Below are 7,478 nucleotides of genomic sequence, written 5' to 3'. Positions count from 1 at the left end.
CCACAGTCACGCGAGTGACTAATGAGTGTTAAGCCCTTAGTATGCACCAAGGATCTCACATAGGGTATTTGATGCATACTCTACAAGACCCTTGACACTGATGACCATTATTATGACTGCCCTGCAGGTGAGTAACATGAAGCCCATAAGAGTTACATGGCTTGTTCAAGCTAGCAAGCAATAGAAATAGAATTCTAATCTACTGCATAGGACGCAAACGCAGCTGGTCCCATTACGATTATGCTGATTCTTTAATGATTTATAACATGAAGACATTAGTATGTTATACCACTTGCTGAGGGTTTGGAGACTTAAATTTTCCAAAATCCAGCTGAAAACCAAAAGGTCTCTTAACAGCCTTGTCAATGCTCAGGAATTCAGTCTTAAGGATTCACCAAAAGGCAGGTCTATCAGCCATCACTCAGAGAACACTATGTTTATGAGAGACATCATTTAATCAGCTTGATTACCTGGTTTTCCAATCCCAAAGAACATATTACAAAAGAAGTCTACAAGGAGTTTGTAGAAAAGCAGATTGGATAGTTTAACAACAGGAAAACAAACAGTATTTTCTTTTATGACATAAGGATGCAAAATATATAGCTGTCTGGGACCATTTAATATACTGCCTTTACTCTCTTATATTGTGGTGTCATAGTTAATTTTCAAAATTAAAATGAATCATCGAGAAGTGCTCAATTTTTGCTCATCACATTCTGCTTATAAAAGCAAGAAAGTTTGTGAAACATTTTCTGGATTTTTTTAAAAAATCAAAACTCGTTTAAAATGTGAAAGAAAGTTTGATAGCTTAAAAAGATACATATCAGTTATAGACAAATCTTACTCTATTGCCTAGCAGCACATGGCATTCTTTACGTAAGTCCAAGTCTCAGGAGATAGTTTCCCTGGAGATATCCCAGGAGATGGTTACCCAGATACACACCCCAGGAGAGTCCTGTAGGGCTCTCTGTAAGGCCAATGAATATGCATGAGAAGCCTAAGAGCTGAGCCAAACAACTTCTCACCAAAGGATTAATCCTTAGAGGCAACATGCCAAAGGCAAGATGTAAAATCAGTGACCAGGAAATAGAGTTAAAGGCCAATTTCCAGGAAAGCATAAATCATTCCTTAAAGTTGAAGAGTTAAGGCAGAAGGGTGAATCTGACAATGGGAAATATTTTTTAAATGTCCCAGTGAAACGAGTGGGTAATAAGAAGAGGGTGATACACATGAGAGTATTTCACTTTTAGATGAAACCAGAATGATGCTTTATCCTGGTAACAAACTTCTCAGGTCAAACCAGCCTAGGAAATGCACTGGCAGCACTTCTAATCTGCTCTAGTATTTTGCTTGGCAGACTCCTGGACTCAGGACCTTCTTTTCCACTTCCTTATCTTGCAATAGGGTGACTAGAGGAGGAGATATCCCCGATTTATAGCTCAGCCTGGATCCCAGCTTTATTAACATGCATTTTCATGTTTTTGTCTCTATCCTAAGCTTCTGCCTCAACATACCTACAAAAATCCCTCGAGTTAAGGGCATAGCTAGTTGTGATACTATAAGCATTATAAGAAGAATGGGGATACCATGCATAGTTTATATTCCCCATATTAATTATTCTCTTAATTGCTCATAAAAATACCATTCCAGAAAATCAATATTTCAAACATGCAATCTGATTTCCCCATCATAACTAGAAACATGGCAAAAATCCATGGGAGGTAAAAACCAAGAATCTATTTAGCCAAATTCATTTTCTGTCTTGGTGGGTAAACATATTTTGATTACCATAAATTAAGGCACATGCCAATATTTTTAGGCCCCAGTTGAAAATCTCTAACGTTAATGAGGAAACATCAATAAATAACCTGACTATTTGCTCTTTTATCTTGAACTTATATTGCTGAGAGTTATTTGCTTTTATCAGAAAAAAAAAAAAGAATTACCAAATAGTCTTTCGCTTTATTTCCAATGGAATTTTTCTAATCACTTTTGTAGCCCTTTCCCATTTACTAGCCCTTTCTCTACCTCTGTGTTCTTATCTCCTGAAGTCCTAAAGGAATGGTCACTTCCACCTTGGCCATTAGCCTACTCCCCTGATCTTGGTTCAGATGCAAAGACAGGTAGAATTAAGCCTACATCTTATACCAACCTATGTGCTTGGTCCAGTTACTCATTTAGAAAGAGAGAGAGAGAAGGACATAAGCAAGCCACCAAGATATTGAAATTCACTGTTGGCTTTCACTAATTCACTATTCCATTTTGTGGGACAAATAAAATGTAAGTTTTGTGAAAACTAGGACCATGTCTGTCTTGTTCCTTGGTATTTCAACATTACCTACAATATGTGAAATAAATCAATAACTCAATAAGTATATGCTAAATAAAATGAATGAGTAAACCCTTCTAACACCATCCCCATCACCTGTTACTGCTCTAGGCATGTATATATAGATCTGATTAAACATAAAGGCTTCATCAGAAATATAAAGCTTCTCTTATTTTCTTCTTTTCTGTATAGATAGAATAATGGCAGAATCCTTTAAATGTTCTAAAATAATTAATAATATTTTTACTTCAAAATGAAAAACTTTAACACGGATAATAAAATTAGAGAAACAGTGATAGTTATATGTAACTACACAATGTTTACCAGCTAATTTCTTTGATAGACCTACCACCCAGTCTAACAAAGAAACAGGATAGCATAAAGAGCAAGCATAGTGGCTCTAAGTCAGACTGCCTTGAGTCATACCCACTTCTGCCACCAATTGATATTAGACAACTAAATAAGAATCTCTGACTCTTGTTTTATTTATTTGAATACTGGGGTAATAGCAGCACTTACCTCATAGCATTGTATGACGTTAAATCATTGTGCCTATAATTTGCCTTTTGTCTCTTAGCCCAGATCTATTCTTCTAACCTCTGATCACTGATGCTGAGAAGGGTTGCTATAAACTACATCTCTCAGACTCCTTTGCTAGTTAGTTTCTACCAGCAGGAGTGACAAATGGTAGACTGAGAAGTAAAAGGAATAAGAATGGACTTCTTCCTGTTTTTTGCTGTTTTTGTCAGCAATATTATTACCAGTTTGTCTGAGTTTCCAGCTTATTTCAAAACACTTGCCCTTTTAGAGATATAAGCAATAGTCTGTCTATGCCATTGTTGCAGAGAATGAAACATAGGCTGTATGAGGCTGTTTCTAAAATTCATAAGATGTTGAAGGCAGACAAGTGACCCTCTCATCAAAAGTCTGCGTACCCTCCTGTGATTTACCATATTCTAGTAAACTCTATTTCTGTTGTCCTTCCAGCTGTCGGAGCAGAACTCACATAACTGCTTCATATGGTTATTATTTCAACTCTCCAAAACCTATATAACCAATGTCCTAAATTTCCCCTACCTGAATGCTTACTGTGGTTATTATTTTTCTGACTGGACCATGATCTGCAGTAAGTGGATATTTGTGAACTACTTGGAATGCCCATCACAATGACACATAGTTTCGAAATTTTAGCATTATTAGCATATTTCTGTATTACTTATTAGGACAATGAGAGCACCTGATCCCTAGTTTCCATGGTCAGGAGAAAAGTAGCTGAATTGGGGAGGAAAAAGTGAACATGATTTTCTCAGCAAACCCTGTGAGTGAAACACTACTTTAGAAAGAAAATAATATGTAGTAGGCATAAGATAAATATTTGCTAAAGAGAAAAGGTGAATATACATTCCCTTCAACTCTTTAGTGTAGTGCTTCTCTATAGTGAAGAAACTTTTTTTTTTTTCATTTCTAGCCCATCACAGACTATTACATGTTTCCCTGAATAGGATCAAAATGCAATTTGTGTCACTCATGAATCAGCATATGAGTTCGATATTCCAAACTGTTTTACACCCTGCTCAACAAAACGAATCCACCAGCGTTGGGCTTGGATGCTGTGGCAACATGATATTGCCAAAATAATCTCTAAATTCTTACTCTCAATTTGTACACTTATCTTAAGTGGATTGGCTTCCAACACTTTTAAATTGTTCAGAACACACTTTGAGTAGCACTGCTTTATAGTGATGTGGTGCTATCCGTTCCTTTTGCTAGAAAATTCTCATTGAGGGAGAGGTTTGGTTCTTCCCTCATGGGACAGTGAATTCCCTTTAATTACAGAATTTTATAAATACCCAGAGAGAAGACAAACTTGAAATATATTGGAGAACATGTGAACGGCGAATCACTTAAGTTGTCATTTTAGAAAAAAAGGCACAGGACACCTCTTACTTAGATCTTAGGTTGGGGATTGAAAAGTGCCTCATCTTGGGGTGCCAGTTAGTTAAGAGTCCAATTCTTGGTTTCAAACCAAGTCGTGACCTTGGGGGTCATGAAATTGAGCTTCATGTCAGACTCCATGCTCAGCACATGGTCTGCTTGAGATTCTCTTTCCCTCTGCCTCTCCTGCTCATATTCTCTCTCTCTCTTTGTAAAGTATTTTTTTTAAGTGCCTCTTCTCAACTGCCTTTTCACAAAATGGAACTAGCCATACCTTATACTTTCTAATCTTCAATACTTCTAACATAGGATATCTTACACTGTAATACTCCCTTCTTGATCTCCACCTATGTCACCTTCCAAGCTCAAACCCAAAGTCATTTATTTCATGAAGTCCTCTTTGATCCCCTAATAATACTTTATTTACCCCCGCATACCTAACACATACTTCCTAGTATATTTTTAAATTTTAATTCATGGCTTATCTTCTTAAAAACTATTAGCTCCTTGAGAAAAAGACTGTTTCCTATAAAACCTTGTGTCCTTTTAAGAAACCACATGTGAAGCTCTACATAAAGGTATTTTCTAAATGCTATTTTCTAGGTAAAAAGAATACAGTGAGATGTCCATGTTCATAGAGGATGGCACTAGGCAAAGAAGCATAAATTTAACTAAGAAAGTGCTAAATTTGAGTGCACCATACTGTTTTTGTTTTGTTTAGTTTTTAAACCAAGCCATGGTGAGATCAAAGCTTATAGAATATTTAGAAACCCTTGGGTAAAAAGATTTTATGAATCTAGAGTACAATGAAATATTTCCAGTTAGGGAAAAAAGAATCATGAGTTAAAAAATTATTAGCAGTCTGAATAATATGAAGAACAATAGTTTTATTTTTAAAGTATAATAAAGTTTAAAACTAACTTTTTTATTAGGTAATAAAGTAAAATGATTTGTCTATATGGAAAACAATTATCACTAAATTCCAGAATTCATGTAAAGTTTTTTTTCTTTAAACATTTGGGATATTTCAATAGTTTCAGCCAAAAATAGGAGATAAGAATTGCCTATTTCTCTACCTATAAAGAAAGGATTTTCTCAACAAGACACAGTACAGTTCAGTCTTTATCTAAATTATTTAAAATCCCTTAATATTAACTAATGATTTATTTTTGTGATGCAAATATGTCTAAGGAATAGGAGAAATAGTTCAATTCAGAAAATCTGGTTACATATATGTATTTAGTTGTAGTTGTGTAATTTACCAGTTTTAAAATTCTTTGCATATCTCTAAGTTCATCTGAAAAAGAGATTTTTTAATATATGATCTCTATGTTTTTTACATCATTAGAAAGAAAAGTGTTCTGAAATTTCTAAGATGAGAAGCCTCAGTGATTGTTGAGCTACACTAAGGGGCAATCTGAGATTTCCTCAGTTCTTGTACTAAGTCAAATCTTTCGAACTTTTAAAGGTGATAGAAAATGACTCAAGCTAACAATTTCTAAAAATCTGCCTGGCTGCTGGCATGTTTGGCAGAATTATTTTAACCCTAACCTTATCAGAACCCTCTTTTTTTTTTTTTTAATTTCTTTTGAGCGTAACAGTATTCATTGTTTTTGCACCACAGCCAGTGCTCCATGCAATATGTGCCCGCCTTAATACCCACCACCTGGATCCCCCAACCTCCCACCCCCGCCCCTTCAAAAACCTCGGGTTGTTTTTCAGAGTCCATAGTCTCTCGTGGTTCACCTCCCCTTCTAATTTCCCTCAACTCCCTTCTCCTCTCTATCTCCCCATGTCCTCCATGCTATTTGTTATGCTCCACAAATAAGTGAAACCATATGATAATTGACTCTCTCTGCTTGACTTATTTCACTCAGCATAATCTCTTCCAGTCCCAGCCATGCTGATACAAAAGTTGGATATGCATCCTTTCTGATGGAGGCATAATACTCCATAGTGTATATGGACCACATCTTCCTTATCCATCCATCCATTGAAGGGCATCTTGGTTCTTTCCACAGTTTGGCGACCATGACCATTGCTGCTATAAACATTGGGGTACAGATGGCCCTTCTTTTCACTACATCTGTATCTTTGGGGTAAATACCCAATAGTGCAATTGCAGGGTCATAGGGAAGCTCTATTTTTAATTTCTTGAGGAATCTCCACACTGTTTTCCAAAGTGGCTGCACCAACTTGCATTCCCACCAACAGTGTAAGAGGGTTCCCCTTTCTCCACATCCTCTTCAACACACGTTGTTTCCTGTCTTGCTAATTTTGGCCATTCTAACTGGTGTAAGGTGGTATCTCAATGTGGTTTTGATTTGAATCTCCCTGATGGCTAGTGATGATGAGCATTTTTTCATGTGTCTGATAGCCATTTGTATGTCTTCATTGGAGAAGTGTCTGTTCATGTCTTGTGCCCATTTTTTGACATGATCATCTGTTATGTGTGTGTTGAGTTTGAGAAGTTCTTTATAGATCCTGGATATCAACCTTTGTCTGTACTATCATTTGCAAATATCTTCTCCCATTCCATGGGTTGCCTCTTTGTTTTGTTGACTGTTTTCTTTGCTGTGCAGAAGCTTTTGATCTTGATGAAGTCCCAAAAGTTTATTTTTGCTTTTTTGCTCTTGTTTTTAACACTAATAATAAAAGAATGGCTCAGTAATAGAGAAGTAAAAGCTATATGAATATTTGAAACAGCACATGCAAAACAGTTTAATAGAGATACATGCAATGCACATTGGTAGCTCAAAGGAGGGGAAACTTTCTTTAGCTTTAGGGGAGGGTCTCAGAACAAAAGGATATAGTTGACAAAGTTCAGATGAATAGAAATGTCCCAGACAGTTGCAGAGTGATAGTAATGAGGTATGAAACAGTATGAAACAGCAGGATTAGGGAACATCAAGGAAAAATTAGAGGGCTATTATGCTACTCAGTAATTTGGGGCTCTATGGTAGGCAATAGGAAACCCCTAGGCAAAGGAATAATATGATCATTGCCTCTTAGTAAGATCACTCCCACTGAAATATACAGAGTCATGCCAGCTAAAGGTAAAATCAGTGCTTTGGAGAGTCTTGTTATAATCAAAGCCTGCACCAGAGATGGGGAAGAGAGTGAAAGGAAGGGACTAATTTGAAATATTCAGGAGGAAGAATGGCCACATAACACTTACATTATATGGGATGGAATTATTTATTTATTTTGCACT

Source organism: Mustela putorius, unplaced genomic scaffold (assembly GCF_011764305.1).
Source record: "Mustela putorius furo isolate JIRA1106 unplaced genomic scaffold, ASM1176430v1.1 tig00003834_pilon_pilon_pilon, whole genome shotgun sequence".
Classification (NCBI taxonomy): domain Eukaryota; kingdom Metazoa; phylum Chordata; class Mammalia; order Carnivora; family Mustelidae; genus Mustela; species Mustela putorius.
The sequence above is the reverse complement of the archived record's forward strand: the minus strand, read 5'-3'. Positions refer to the sequence as shown.